The 16,528-nt window shown below is 38.3% G+C and overlaps 1 protein-coding gene and 1 long non-coding RNA gene across 2 annotated transcripts in view; both read left to right on the top strand.

Moving 5' to 3' along the window:
* The window catches only part of LOC113942742 (SAM and SH3 domain-containing protein 1-like), a 542,445-nt gene that overhangs the window by 265,485 nt on the left and 260,432 nt on the right, over positions 1-16,528 (top strand). The gene's annotated exons all lie outside the window — the stretch shown is intronic.
* Positions 3,185-12,231, top strand: LOC113942761. The gene is made up of 4 exons (XR_003526045.1): positions 3,185-3,420; positions 7,173-7,229; positions 10,615-10,768; positions 12,137-12,231. It is a non-coding gene; the product is annotated as an uncharacterized LOC113942761 (long non-coding RNA).

Below are 16,528 nucleotides of genomic sequence, written 5' to 3'. Positions count from 1 at the left end.
TGCCTGCATTTATCTGCTTATTTGTCTCAGCGATCCCCAACACATAAAATCACTCTCTGTAAGACCCATGCAGAGATGTTTGGGATTTTTTTTTTTTTCCTTCCCTGAAATACAAGAGCAGGGTGGGGCTCTGAATGTGTTTTAAAATCAAGCTGATTTTGCTACCACAGCTTTGCCTTTCCAGCATACACTTCAATAGTCAGTTAAATAGTTTAAATGCATGAAGGCCATGTTGTAGTTCAATCCCAGCTGGAACTAAGCCCAACACAGGCACTCACTCTTCCCCCTGAGTGGGATGGAGGGAGAGGATCAGAAGAGTAAAAATGAGCAAAAAACTGTATTTATCTCAGCCCACAAGATAACAAGTAAAGCAAATACCACACACGCAAGAGAAGCAAAGGAAGGAATTCATTCACCGATTCCCATGACAAGTAGGTAGGTGTTCAACTACCTCCAGGAAAGCAGGGCTCTGTCACAGATAACAGTGACTTGGGAAGACAAATGCCATAACTACAAATGTCCCCCTTCCCCCTTCCTTCTTCTTCAGCCTTCCCCTGCAGTCGTCTTGAAGAAGGAGGTCTTTGGGGTGTTAGTTGACAAGAAGCTCAATATGACCTGGCAATGTGCATTTGCAGCCCAGAAGGCCAACCACATCTTGGGCTGCATCAAAAGAAATGTGGCCAGCAGGCTGAGGTAGCTGATTCCGTCCTTCTACTCTGCTCATTTGAGACCCCACCTGGAGTACTGCATCCAGCTCTGTTGGCCCCAAACGTAAGAAAGACATGGACCTATTGGAGTGGGCTCAGAGAAGAGACACAAAGGTGATCTGGGAGCTAGCACACCTCTCACATGAAAAACAGCTGAGAGAGTTTGGGCTGTTCGTTCTGGAGTTGAGAAGGCTCCAGGGAGACCTTACAGCAGCCTTCCAGTAAAGGGGCCTTAAAAGAAAGATGGAGAGGGACTTTTCACAAGACATGTAGTGATAGAAGAAGAGTGAATGGCTTCACACTGAAGGAGGATAGGTTTAGATTAGATATGAGGAAGAAATGCTTCATCATGAGGGTAGTGAAACACTGGCACAGGTTGCCCAGAGAAGTTGTAGATGCCCCATCCCAGAAAGTGTTCCAGGCCTTGTTGGATGGGTCTTCAGGCAACCTGGTCTAGTGGAAGATGTCCCTGCCCATTGTAGAGGGGTAAAACAAGATGAACTTTAAGGTCACTTCCAACCCAAACTATTCTATGATTCTATGTTGTACAGAATATCCCTTGGGTTAGTCTTGGTCAGCTAGCTGTCCCAGCAGTGCCCTCTCCCAAATTCTTGTGCACCCCCAGCCCACTCACTGGTGGGCTGGAGTGAGAGGCAGAAAAGGCCTTGACTCTCTGTAAGCCCTGCTCAGCAATAATGAAATAGTGTTTTTCCTAGCACAGCCCCATATAAGCTGCTATGAAGAAAATTAACTCTCCCTCAGCCTAAACCAACACATCCTGTCTTTTTTTTTTTTTAATAATAGGTCTCCTTGTAAGTCTAGACATCTATGATCATTTCAGAAGGACAAGTCCTCTGCAATAACTGTGGCATTATGCCAGCTGACTTGTTTCTTTAACTATTCTTTTTTGTGCTTTAATTTATTCAAATAATTTTTCTTTGGCTTCTTTTTTTATTTTCTCATTGCCCCCTAATAAAACAGAGGAAAAAACCATGGTATTATTCAGCAAAATAAAACTTGAATATTTTGAAACAAGTCACAGATGCATCCCATGAGATGTCCTAAAGCTTATTATAATCAAAGTACTGAGCTAGGCTTTCAATATTCTAACACACAACAAGTTGCAGAGAAACTTGTGTATATAAGTTGCAGAGAAAGAATCATGATTGTTTAATTTGAAATAATCCTTTTACCTCTGAGGCCTGTGCTTTGCATAGGTATGCTGTATCAATTGAGTATTTTGTGTGATCTGGTAAACAGTCTTCTAATTGTTTTTGCAGATCACTAGTTTAAAAAGCCAGGCACACCTTCTACACATGGTAGAAAACAGCCATTCTGTGATTAAAAGATGTTGAGCATCAAACACATAACAATGCCAACTGTTAAGGCAAGTGGAGTAGGGAAGGGACAGCAATCCCCATGACTCTTTATGAATCTTACTCTGAATATCAATATGGGGAGATATTCTAGAGCCTCTGAATAAACAAACTAGGGTGTGCTGGTGTAATTCAGCTCAGAATTTGCTGCCTAGTATATATGAAATCTATGAAGTGTTTTATGTTGAAAGTTAATTTTCTGCACTGGAAATTTACCTACTAAATCCCCCATTTACTTCCTTCCATAAATTTTAAATACTCACTTTCGTACACAGGAAGGTCAACAAGGATCTTATATTCTGTTTTCTGGTTTATGCTGTATTTGTTAGTTTTCATTTCCTGAAAGCCATTGAGATATAATTTGGCCCAGTATTCTTGCAGAAAAACAGGTTGTATATGTTTTGAAAGCTAGTTATGACTATGCCTTTGGTTTCTTAGTCCAGTTGCTACTGTTTCCTGGCAGAGTCACTCTGTTGTGCTTTCAAAGTTTAGAAATTCTCTCAATCCTATAGTAACTCCACACCATTAGTTTGTTGGTTTGGATCTTCACCTACTGCACTGTTGTGCTCCAAATTTTCTCCTGGCCTATGAAGGGACAGAATTCTCCTTCTTTGCTTCTCTTTCCTTCTCCTTGCATGCTTGCTGAGTACAGGTTCTTGCCTTCCCTTAATGAGAGCTGTGCTTTCTGACTAACCTTGAAATCATTTACGTGCTCTTGTACTCTGCCCCCTGAATTCTCTGTACTGATAGTTTATTTGTTCAGAGTTGAATAGTAGGGTATAATTTATAGATATGTTTATGTTGCATAGGATTAGAATGTAAATTTTTCATAGCTTGCACAGGAAATACAAAAGTGGGAATCCCTTTAGTGTGCTTTCTCAGTTGCCTCAAGGTCCTTCAAAATCCTGTTTCAAACCCACTTGCTTTCCCCCTTTGTTTGACCCTGTACTTAAACAGGACCCCACCTGCTAAGAAAGCAGGTTTTTTTACTTTCTGTATTGTGCCTATGCTCTTTAGGGGCTTGGTTCATCTATTGTTATTGTGATTTCATTGACCACTTCAGCACTCCTTTGCACAAAGGCTTAGACAAACTTGGTGCCCACTGTGGTAGCTTGCTTAGCCTGCCTGCCCTCGGGTCAGGGCAGCAATGTGGAGAGATAACCACTTCACCTGAGCCTGCTTCCCACAGAGATGTGTTACAGTTCCCTTTCCCACATGCTCCTCCTTAAAGCAAATACATGTCAACATCCTAACGGTCCCAAGAATTTATAAATTGTATATAGACTGCCTATATCACCTTATTTCTTCTTTGTCAAGGAAATCTCATTAGTAAAGAGGTAAGCTAGTCCTCTGGATGTCTTCTGATGTTTTGTGTCACAACACACCTTATAATCCTTATTAATTGAGACTTCAGCATTCACTTAGTGTATGGCCTCTTATCAGGAAATTGTTTTAGGTCAGTTTTCATCTCCCTTGTGTAAATCTCTTTTCTTGTTACATGTGGGAAAGCTGTACAAAAAGAAGCACTCATAGCTCCCACTTCTCGTTCAGTTCATTCACCTGTGAAATCTATGTTTCACACATGAATATTAAAAGAGAGGATTTACATGAGGTAGGTGTGAATTAACCTGTAATGCTTTTGCAAATCTCTACATCTGTGTGATCATTGAGGCAAATGGGTGACTGTGGTGCCTGTATGAAAGAGAAGCCACTTATATGCAGTTTTATCATTACTGTAGAGCCTTCTTGGAGAGGTTTGGAGTCCAGAAGCGTATTTGCCTGCCCATCAGGTGGGACTTGAAGAGTAACGAGTATGTCTTCTGTATTGCCCACTCAGCATGCATAAAGAAGTTGTTTCTCACGTAGAAATGTGATATAGAGATATAGTGCCTTGCATACTCTGTAATAGTTCTGGTCTTTAATATGCATTCTGTGATTAATACAGTCCTCACAGCCTTTGGTTATAAATGTGGAAATGAGCTAATCTGTAAGAATCAAACTTTCAAAATGTATGATCCATGCGTATAAATCCAAGAACCCATTTTGGCAATGAAATACGTGTTTGAAGGGAAAACAGTATTTAAATCAGAGGGTCACGCAACATTTTCTTGAAATTATAATTCAATAAAGAAATTGATGCTAATTAGCATTTAAATCTCTCATCTTGTCAGCTCTGTGTGGTGCCTTGTTTGAAGTGAAATGTTTTTCGACAGAATCTCCTAATGCAAAATTTGTTTTCCTTAGTTCTTTGATGTTGTTGTTGAAGGGAAAGACATTTTAAAAAAGCTTTTTTTTTTTTTTAAGTAAAGGAGGGGAATTGATTTGATATTCATATATGCAAAGCCCCAATGGATTTATCAAGAACTCTGACCTCTCTTCATCAAGAATGGAGAAAAAACTATTTATTTTTTTGTATTATAGTTACACCTAGAGGCACCTTCCAAAATCAGGTTTATCATATTTGACATTATGCATGTCAGTAAGTCACAAATAGGCCAGGCAAAGATTAAAGTAAAACTGATGTTGTGGTAAGCTGTCCTGTCTGGATTGCTTTGAGAAACTTAATGCAGCAATGGCAGCATCAGCTTGAGGTGAGGTGAAGGAGGGAAAATGGTGACAGGAAAGGCTTCTTACAGGTACGTTTATACTCCCCCAATTTGTACTTCTTCTGCACTGTATACTCCTAATACAGTGTAGTATAAAAACGTTTGTGGAGGTTTGACCCCAAAAATCCAATCTCCAAGCTCTCCCCACAATTTGCCTCAACACAGGAGAGAAGTTTTCAGACAGGCACAACTCAGCATGGGGGAATTTTATCAAAATTTATTACTAACATGATAAATACTGTAGAAACTAAAAAGCAAATAAATACACAGTATTAATACAATCTCTACCACCCCTGGGGGTCCTCCCACATCAGTTCAGAAGAAAAACCCTCCAGGACGATAGTCTCTCTTTCATTGGAGTATCAGGGAAGGGGTCTTTTGCACCCCCACCAGCTCCTTGGCTTCTGCTGAGGTCTCCTCCTGGACTGCAAAGGAACATTTGCTTTTCTAGGTCTTCATCACAAGGTCCAGGGAGTCAGCTTTGAGTCCTTTCTCCCTGGTTTGTGAAGGTTCCTCCCAGACAGTAAGATGTTCACTCTCTCCAGGTTGTAGCATTTCTGGGTCTTGCTCAGCTTTTTATACCACAAATAGTTTTCACCAAAAGTCCTTACCCAGAAAAAGCCTGCTTGGTTTGGCTTCTCTCTGCTCCAGCTGCTGCAGCTTCTCAGCTTCCATGGGTCACGGGGAGGCATTCATTCCCCTGCATTCCTCCTTCAGTTTTCGACTGCCCCCACCCAAACCTCACGTAGGGCCTCCTCCGAGCCCTTCAGCCTGTCTCTCTGTTGCTCAGTCTCAGCTCAAGGTCACTACCTCTCCCCTGCCATTATGGGGGGGGAGAGGGTAGCAGTGAGACTGCTTCAGTCTCTCTCCTCTGCCTGGAATTCTTCCAGCTCTGTACAATCACAGCTGCTTCTCTGGCTCTGGACCACCCCTCAGCCCGTCTCTGGCTCGGCTCCAAAGGCCGTGCCTGCCTGCTGGGGGTGGGTTAGCTCCAACCCCCTGGCTGGCCTCTCAAGTCCACACCACTGCCTCTCCTGGGCAGTGGGGGGGGAAAAGCCCCCTAGCCTTTGGCCACAAGCACTGTGTTCAGTTTCAATATTGTCCCGGGTTCCTCACAGCCTGGCAGGGGAGGGGAGGGAGGGTCTGGCCCCCCACAAGGGGCCCATAGGCCTCTCTCCTCTCACCTCATGGCTCCGAATCTCTCACACTGCCAACGACTTCCTTCCAGCTGTTGTAATATGCTAATTTCACAGGGGTGAAATACAGCTCCGATTGGTCCCTGACTGGAAGCTCACCTGGGACCAACTAATTCCAGCCCCACTGGGGATAGGGGGGGGGGCTCAAACCACCACAACGTGCTTTAAGTGCTGTGATAGTACAGTGCATTGTAATCTGCTGTTCATCTTGTACGTGGCAGATGCATAAAACAAAGTATTCCAGGTGTAAGTGAAACAGAAATAATAAAATACGCACTATAAAATATTAACGCGAGGGTGTGTTTGTTGGGGAATGCATGTGTGCATATAGACATTGTATAAGTCATTGTATAAGTCATAAATAAACCAAGATTATATAATACAATACACAAAAGCAGTGTTCAAGTAGCCTTGTGAAGGTCATCACATTTAGCTTTCAGGAACTCGGAGGTGTTGTTGTGAAGGCTTTCTTCCTGGTCTCTATTTAACCTTCTTTTCCCCTCTTCTGTTCATTCTTTGTGCACAGTCCCTGTACCTGCTTTGCATGTCATTCAATTCCTGTTCAAATAAAACAATTTATATCCTTGTAAGTATTCTAAATTATCATTACACAATCCAAACATTTAAATGTTAATAAACCTGTCACCAATACTACTGTGAAATTGTATTAAAATCATTATCCTCATTTAAAGATAGTTTTATCACAAAAAGCACTAAAAAACTAGATTATGAGTAGTAGGAAGTCTAGAACTGAGGCAAATGGGTTACAGTTTTATTTGCCTGATCCAAGATGTCTGGGATTGTGCTTCTTTGGGTATTGTTCAGTTTAAAATATAGCACCTGCAGGGATCCACAGCAAAGAAGTTTGGACCTACATCACTTCTACAAATTGGAACCAGACTCTTAGCTAGGAACCTCAACAATGTCAAACACAAATGTTTAACCAACTATGAAAGTTAACATTCTCATTTGTCTAGTATTCTGTCTTCTCACACAGTGAATATGCAATTAAATTCACCATGGCAACATCCTTTAGACATGACTCTTATTTTCTTTCTGCAATATCTCTCCAGCTTTCAAAGAGACAGCCAAACATGAAACAAATGTCACAACAAAATCGTGGGTGTTAGTAATCTTTACAGATCCCCAAGGGGAAGTAAATGATATCCAACTGCATTTCACATACATAGTCAAGTAAAACAGTATCTGGTCAATTTTAAAGATATATTATGCAGCTAGCAGCCAACGTGACACATCATTTTATTATCTGCCTTATGTCATTGTCAGGAATGAAAACTGTAGGACTACCCACAAATGATGACTGAGTTAAAAGAGCACTCAACAGTAATGGAAAGTTATTTTTCTTTAGGTCAGACAGAAGAACTGAAGGTTTAGTGGGAATGGCTGGGTCTTGGGTTTGGGTTGGAGGTTTTTTTTGTTTGGGGCTCTTTTTTTATGGTGTTTTGGGTTCTTTGTTCTTTGTTTTTTCTTCTTGAGACACAGTACTGACTTTAGTCTTAAAATCAAAATGGCCTGTATCCTACTTTAATTTGTCTATATTGAGCATGTTGTTTTCTATTTTAAAGAGAAATCAAATTTTGATGGTGCGTACTGAAAGTTTTAAAGCTTTTCCTCTGAAATTAAATATAACAAAAACAGATAAAAAGTTACATAAACTCTGGGTGTATCTTTTTTTTTTTTGTAATATCATAATTTCTTTTCAAGACACCCTGATGACTCTTGAGTAGGTATAAGAAATCATAAGTTAGGATAAATTTGATAATCAGACTTGAAAAAAATAGAAATCTACATTAAAATAGATTCTTCTTCTCTATGCATAGCACAGAATTAGCTAAAATGCAGAATGCATCTGGAGACTACTTCAAATGTGTTTGTATTAAAGGAAGTTTCATTTCCAGCGATCTTAAATAATAATCAATTGCATGAAGCTTTAAATTTCTAGATGGATTGGTTTATTTTGTTTATATTATTAATGATGAATTGCAGTTGCATTAATGATGCATCTTCAGTCAATAAACAGCTTCCAGCAAATATTTGAAAACACTGGCAAATCTATTGGTATTTTCCATTAATTAATTTGTATTGTATGACATCTGATTTTCTGCTCAGAAACTTTCTATCAAAATAGCAATTATTATAATGTGAACTTTTTATGGAATATCTTTTACTAAGAAATCTGATAATTATTGGTTTCCTTATGATATTAAAAATTTTCCATTAACAACCCTAGTGTTTTTAACTCGATAATTTGAAATGTTCAGTCCTCCCTCACATTTTAAAGCAGCTCTAAATGTGGTATGATAGTGCTGGAGAGCAGTAAGTGTAGAGAAAACATCTTACAGAGCTGTTTGTGAAAAAATAAATTCTAGTATGTATTGCTACTCCCAGTATTTTCTCTCCTTGGATTAGGTTATGTTCCATTTGAGTTTCTTCTTCCTTTGCTTGCTGTGTGCTCTAAAAATGTTAAAGCATTCAGGCTATTTTAATAATCTTTTTAAGTACTGCTAATACTGTCGGTTAGCTGATCCACAGTGGAGCGTTATTAGTCAAATGAGTCATTTCCCATGTTCTAGTAATAAGTGGCATATTTAGAGATATTAATAGCATCTTTAATTTGGGTTGGTGTTGCACTGTTATTTTAGTATATGAGTAGCTTGAAAAGGTCAAAAAGTCTCGCTTCCTTGGGAAGAAATTATTTTTATGATCTCGAGGCATACCTCTGCCAGCAGTGTGCTTTGGCACTGGGTGCCAGGGGAGGCACAGAGTGTGCTCTCCTGTTGTTGGCTCGTTTCTTCTCTTGTGTTATGCTTTTGTGTCTTTCAGTCTGTGACTTCTGCTTAGGTCAAGGGCAAGCTTTGACAACGCTGTACCTTTCTGTGACTGGAGCTAAAGGCTGTCTGTTCAGGCTTAAAGGAACTAATTGTAGTGTTAGTATGGTATGTCAAAACATTTGTACAGTCAATATTCATGGATTCTTTAATATAGCACTTGCTTTTAAAGTTTCCTCAAAGTAAGGAAACCCAGAACATCACTGATTGTATCTGCAATAGCCATCAGCACTGCTGCCTATGGAGTTATATGAACACTCACTGTCTGCAGGAAATACTACAGTTGTTCAGCTCTTGCTCTGCCCAGTTCAAAAATGTCATTATTGTCAGACAACGCATCACCATTAGTGTGACCATTTAGATGGCAAGGAATTTTCCTCTTGTCATAGGGTAATGTGTTAAATAGAATATGTTAGTAATGTCAACCTTAAAATAAAAGGGTTTCTGTATGTTTGGGTTTTTTTTTTCTATTATGTAGCAAAAGATCTTTCCCTCGAAGGTCAGGTACTCCTCAGTAGCATTTTGATAAAGAAACTTTTTGGTTACTGCAAGATCTGTTTAGCTTAGTAGCACCAAAATATCTATCTCTGAATTAGTGAGAAAACTGTAGATCTGCCAGAGCAGTTTAAACATTTAGGAAGCATAGCCAGGCAGAAGGGATATTCTAATGGTTCTGGGGCTGCAAACAGAGAGATGCTTGTTCTCAAGTTTATCTTTTCCAACATATAGTTATGCTGAAGGTCTGTTGGCTTGCTGTACCTGTCTGACATCTATATGTGAATCTGTTTTGTGTCCATAGTCAATTCCTTAGTATTTCATTTGCCTACAAGGATAAAAACTTAAGGAATGTGTTGCTTTCCTCTTTGATAATGTTGGAAATACAGGCTCAGTGTTTTTAATCTCTCATTAATCAGGAGAGTAAGGAATTTTGCAGGAATGCCATCTGAATTTAGTTAATTGCATGTGAAAGATAAATCCATATTCTAAACGCAGCCCTCAAAGGCCCGAAGTTCAAAGGTCCCCATGCTGTGCCTACATAATTCAGACCAGTATCCTGTGTGGAATATATGTGTTACTTTTAAAGCTAAAAACTCATGTATACTTGAAGCTAATATTGCTAGTGGCTGTGCAGGTAAAAAACAATTAAGATTTTGTATTACATCAGTATGCTTTGTCGTGAAGAAATAAAATATCAATAGTTTTTCTATTTGTGAGCAAAACTAATGAATTCTATGACTTTTTTTTTTTTAAAATCAGTTCATATGAATTTAGATTCCATAAAAAATTTTGGAAGGCTCTTTTCTCATGTTCTTCTTGTAATTCTTGTACTGACAACATGACCTGTGTTTCACCTCTTCATTGAAAATGTGGCTAACAAAATATATTTATGGATGGATAGATAGATAAATCTACATATTACAAATATATATTATTGCATATTCAATTAATTTAAAGGTACAGGTAATTTTTGAAAATACTATGAATATGATTGACTACATCTGTAGAAATGATATCATGCTTGAGTATTTCTGAACTTCAGGGGAAACTAGGAGAATGTTTTGCATGCCAAAAGTCGGAACACTTGCTCATATCATTTAATATTTTTGCTACTGAATTATATGAAGGAAAAAATAAAACTAAATGCATCTGAAGCAAATACACAGAGTTAAGAAATAATCAGAAAATACTTCTGTAATGCTTTATCGATGTTTATTTTCTTCTTGGGATAGATTTTATTTTTTTGGGGTCTTTTCAGCCAGTTTATATGGCGACTATTTGGAGTTCAGTCTGCAAGATAAACAAGCAGAGGAATTAAAAGGAAACTTGCTTTTCAGTACCTCAAGAGGCTTCAGGATAATTTTCCTTTTTAACCCTCTCAGACTAAAGTAGCTGAAAATATGCAGGGAACTGATGTGCTGGCACCCCAGAGGAGAAAAGCTGCATCTCTTTCTTATGTCACAGAAACATTCCTCCGTGGACTGAAGGGTTGGAAGCTCAAGTGGAGAAAACTCACTTGACAGGAAGCAGGCAAATGTAGGCTTCTGCAATTTTATCCTTTATGTCCAATGATAAAAAATTTTGATTTGGAAGAGTACATTTGAAGGTGCCTTTACTTATGCATTGGGTGGGTTGAATGAGGAAGATCCAAAGGCCCTTAAGCTTCAGTTAAAATTCCTGAAAGACAGAATACAGTCTGAATCTCTTGTCTCTGGAAGCAGTTAGGGTAGCTCATGAATAATTTCGCATCAAATAATTTTTGAGAGAGCACAGTCCTCAGGCCCAAAGACTTTAAATCTTGATTGGATTCAAGCCTCATGGGTTGGTCTTGAAATAAATTTATGTATTCAGTGCTAGAAATTAAAAAAAATTGCTGTCTCTTGAAAAATGAGAGTCAGCATGTGTCGAAGAATCCCTTTAATTATATTTCTAGTCTGCATTTCTTTTTTAAATTCATTCAGCATAATCTTCATTGCTGCCTCCAAAATGAAACTTACCTTAGTTAATTGGCTCCTGAAAGTGAACAGGATCTTACGTAGTTGCAGCATGACCCTTTCAGCGATAAGATGGGCAGTTGGCTGTATCCTCTATGCAGAGTTATCAGGACATGCATATTGCCGCTGACAAATCTTGCTGCACTTTCCATTATAATACTTGTTTTTCTTCTGTCTGTATTCCAGACCAGCATGAATATTTGTATGCGTTTTCACACACAGCTCTGTCAGCATATTTTGTCACCTATGCAAACCCCCCTTATTTCTTTGCAATACCTGCTAAACATCAAACGGAGTTCCGATCAAATTTAATTGTGTGATTTTAAATACTTTAGAATAACTTCACAATAAGTTATTTAAAAAAAGATAGGTCCTTTGTGAAAAATGTTATTAGTGGAGTCCTTGAAGCAAGTGCTGGAAAATGGCTTTTCCATTACTTCAGAGGCAGCATTAAAGTACCATGAAATTCAGAGCTTGTGGTTTTATTACAGACATTTTTATACTACTATTTAAGCATTTCTCTTATAGAACTTATAGCTAACAGCCAGCAGTTTAAGAGAACTGATATACCTGGAGAAGGATCACCAAACGATCACTTAACAGCAAGTTATAAACCCATCAGGTTTTTTTAAGTGTTGTAAATAATTTATATCACTAATTTATATTAAAAAACATATTTGGGTTTAATTAAAATTTTAGTGTACGTAGAACTTGCTTTTGTAAAAGGAAGTTGTAAATTTAGCTGGCCTGAAGCCAGTTATTGGATTTTTCAATTTTTTTTTAATCAGTTAGATCGGCCTTTTACAAGTTAAATGAAACTATTGGTTTGTCTCATATAAATGAATAAACTTCCAGACATCATTCAATTATGGTACTTGGTCACAATAGGAAATTTTCTTTCCTATTGCAGTGTCATCTGCAGTCTATTGAAGAAAAGATTTGCATTTTATTCCTCCCTGGAGACAGGTTATAAGAAAGAAGAATTAGCAGGTAAAATGGAGCAAGTCTGAAATAAAGCACTTGTGTTGACTGTCCACCCTACCATCAGTCTTCTCTTGCCAGCAAATTCAGTGAAGCAATATATTTTCAGACCTGCAGATAATTTAAGGTAGCTGTGGCTGATGACTCCAAGAACACAGCTGCTAACACCTGGGTTATAAATAGGAGTAACTGCAGAGGAAGAGCAGATACATACCTGTCTCTAAGCCAAAACATTTTATTCAAGGAGCATTTTCAGAAAAAAAAAAAACAGACTAAGACAATGGGAACAGTTTCTAAGAAATATGCTTAAATGGCACTGTGCCAGGGCAAGGCAAGAGTGGTTACAAAAGAAGAGCAAAGACTTTGCTTAGTATTCAGAGCTATGGCTTACAGGAATCCTAAATGACAGAGGAGCTGGGCAACTCAAGAGATTAGATGGGCATTGCCACACATCTTGCTATGGCACTTTTTGAATCTTAAATAATGACAAAGGGAAATGGTGTTACAAACCTCTTCCTTTTGTGAGATATTTGATGAGGTTTTGTGAGATATTTGGTGCCTGCCTAGTACAATGAGGCTGGTGTACTGTTCTTTTCTTCCATTGCTGGTCAGATGACTGCTCTTTGAGTATGTTGATCACTATTAGCATTACAGAAAAAACTTATTATATTATAACCATAGTGCTTTGTTGTCTTTCTCTCACCATGATAAAGGACAAGGCACAGTGAAGGCTGGTCAGTGCTTGGTTGGTAGGTCAGTTGATTGGTTGAGATGATTCATAGGACTGGTTGGTGAAGGCGAAAGGGGGTAAATGATTGTGTTAAGAGAATATTGTATAAAGTTTCTTCTCTTGGAAAAGTTATAAATCTGATGTTTGATCACTTGGCATTTTGACATTCTATTTCACCTTTCATAAGGTTCTTTCAGAAGTAAAAACTACGAGTGTGCGGACCAAATTTGACTTCAGGTAATTGTCTCTGATTGTGTTGCAATGCTTCTAAAATAGTGTAATCACATCCTCCTGAAATATGGTCTGGTGTTATTGCATTTTATAAAATAATTGTTCCTTCTTCCCTAAAGCATATGTATTGAAGGAGAATAGGCAAATTGCTTCTGACAGAATAATTTTAGGCAAGCTAGAAAGAAAATAAAGTTGCCTAATGCTTTCCATTATTAAAGTCTTCTTCCTGTAGCTTATAGTTTTACCAGACTTAAATTTCTGGTTTGGATTTTTCCATGCTTGATCTCTGTCTTTTTTCAGAACATTTTTTTCACCATATTAAAAATGAAACTTGAGACTGCAGGTATAAACTCTTTGCACTAAACAAGGTTCACAGATATTCCATACACCTATAATTATAAGACCAGATCATTGGAAATAAATTTGCTTTGAATCGGTGGACTTAACTCCTAAAATTTTGTGAACTCTTACATGGTTTTAAGAAGATGAAACATTTCAATAAAATGGATGTGGTAGTCTTGTGTTTGGATAAGGTAAGAAGTACCTGAAAACTGGGAATCAAAAGTTACCAAATATTATATTATGTATAATGTTCTTTCCAGAAATTTAAGGTCAGTTTTCAGTATGATGAATTCATAAGTTTGAAAAAATTCATTTGTTTAGTCACTAAAAAGCTAGGGGAACTACACAGAGGAAAAGCAGTGGCCTCTATTTCATTTGATCACTTTATTGTAGTTGGGAGGCAAAGTTATTTAGATTAAATTTTTTTCATTTTCTATCAGATCATATGAAATATCCTTAAAAATGTAATTCCAATTGACTTAAATGCCCTTTGATGGATGAAAAACTGACAAGCAGTAACCAAAAACTACTGAATGATCAATGAGAGTGCACTGATTATAGGAAGAAGGATCCATTGTGGGCAACACCGGTATAAAACATATAGATTATACTAAACCGGAAGAGGAAAAAAGAATTGAAACACCTAACAACTATTAATACAGAAAGGCAATAACAAATTTAAATTTGTTATGTGACATAGGGAAGAAAAACAGATGCATAATTAGTTTAAAACCAAATCTTGTCGTGATGAGGATATCTCTTTTTATGGTAAGGGCTACAGTTTGGTGCTATCAGGCTCTAGTACAACAGCATCAAAGCTGCATAGCTTGGTGTTACAAAGTTGTGCACTGAAAGATGAAATTACAAGTTGAACCTACAATAATGAATCCTTGGTTAGAGATTGATCTCTAACTTGCAGAATAAAGAGGTCCGGAGTGCCTCAAGTCCACAGCATTCACATTAATCCCTTTTAGAATGACTTGACGGTGTTCCTGTTGTGTACTTGTTGATCTCCTCCAGACTACATAGGGTACCTCTGCTACTCCCAGACATACTTATATGAGCATTGGGTGTGGACAGAAGGGGAGAAGTTCAGTTTGTAATCCTAAATAGAGAGAAGACTAAGTCACAGCCCACCAGACTGGTGGTTTATGGCATAATGGTGAAGGTATGACAGCAGTAGTCAACTTCTTTAACAGGGGAGCTGGTCCCTATAGAAGGTGATGTTAAATGGTGCTGCCTTATTCATACTGCCCTTTGGAATGAAAAGCTGAAGAAAATCCCTACAACCTCACCTCAGTTGTGTCTGAGTGAACACTTTCTTTTTCCTCAAAGAAAGAGACACAGATAGTCCCTGAAACACGACCCCTTATCAGGCTAGGAATCTGTGTTGTTTGGTAGCATATGTGCATCCTCACAGTTGTTTGTGTGGGCTGTAAGGACAATGAGTCTAATTGTCCACTGTAATGATATATAAGTAATGCCCTACAAAGATTGATTAATAAATATGCTAAATGAAGATAGAAAATCATGATAGCTTGTGTTGGACTAGTTCCAAAAAACTTATGACCTGATGGATTGTTGGTCTTTTATCTCCAATGTCTTCCACACCATTGAGATCAACAGTGTATGCTATATGCCTTTAAAAAGCCAGAAGTGACTATACTGGAAAAAAATTCCATCACTCTGATGATTATTGTTCTTCCCAAGCTAATGTGGTTGCTGACTGTTAACCTGAGGAATATTAGGTATGGAATCAATGATGTGTGCCATCTGTAACAATGCAACAACTTAAAATGGCAGAAAGCATTAATGTCTACCATAAATAAATAATGAATATTAATAAAAAGACTTGCGTTAGAAATATTGTAGTTGACAGAATCAAGATGTACTAATGAGATTTACATCTAGTTCTATTAATCTCAAATATCTAGGTTTTGTTTTAGAATCTAAAATAGAGATCTAAATCTAGATAGAAATCCCCAAGGTGGAGCATCAGTGCATGTTGTCAAAATTTAGCAAAGTGAAAACTTATGGACGTCTTTGCAAAACCAAGAAAGCTTTTTTTCATTTGGTTTGGTTTTGATTTTTTTCCTTTTTTTTTTCTTTTTAATCTCCACCATATTTCCTGTTCTTCTTTTTAGAGTGGAGCTTTTGCTGAAATGAGAAGCTGTTATGGGATAAATTCTTTGGACAAAAAATCTGTTAAGCTCGTTGGTAAAAATGGCTACTTGAAAATATTGTTATTATAGTTATAGAATCATAGAATAGTTTGGGTTGGAAGGGACACTTAAAGGTCATCTCCAGTTCAACCCCCTTGCAATGAGTAAGGACATGTTCAACTAAATCAGGTTACTCAGAGCATCATCAAACCTGACCCTGAATGTTCTCAGGCATGGGCCATTTACCACTAGTCTGGACAACCTGTTCCAGTGTTTCTCCACTCTCATTGAAAACCTTCCTTACATCTAATCTAAATCTACCCTTCTTCAGTTCAAAATCATTACCCCTTGTCCTATTGCAAGAGGCCCTGTTAAAAAGTTTTTCCCCACCTTCGAAGGCACCCTTCATGTACTGAAAGACTGCAATAAGGTCTCCACAGAGCCTTCTCTTCTCCATGCTGAACAACCCCAACTCTCTCAGCATGTCTTCCTAGGAGAGGTGTTCCAGCCCTCTAGATCATCTTCATGGCCCTCCTCTGGACCTGCTCCAACAGATTCATGTCTTTCCTATGCTAGAGACCCCAGAGCCAAACATGGTACTCCAAGTGGGGTCTAATAAGAATGGAATAGAGAGGCAGAATCATCTCCCTTGACCTGCTGACCACAATTCTTTTGATGCAACCCAGGACACAAGTGGCTTTCTGGGCTCCAAGCACACATTGCCAGCTCCTGTCCAACCTCTCATCCACCAGCACCCCCAAGTCCTTCTCGACAGGGCTGCTCTTGGTCTGTTCATCCCCCACTTGTATTAATACTGGGGGTTACTCCACCACAGGTGCAGCACCTTGCACTTGCC

Source organism: Corapipo altera, unplaced genomic scaffold (genome assembly GCF_003945725.1).
Source record: "Corapipo altera isolate COAL_440 unplaced genomic scaffold, ASM394572v1 2b, whole genome shotgun sequence".
NCBI lineage: Eukaryota > Metazoa > Chordata > Aves > Passeriformes > Pipridae > Corapipo > Corapipo altera.
This window is presented reverse-complemented; position numbering and strand designations above follow the sequence as displayed.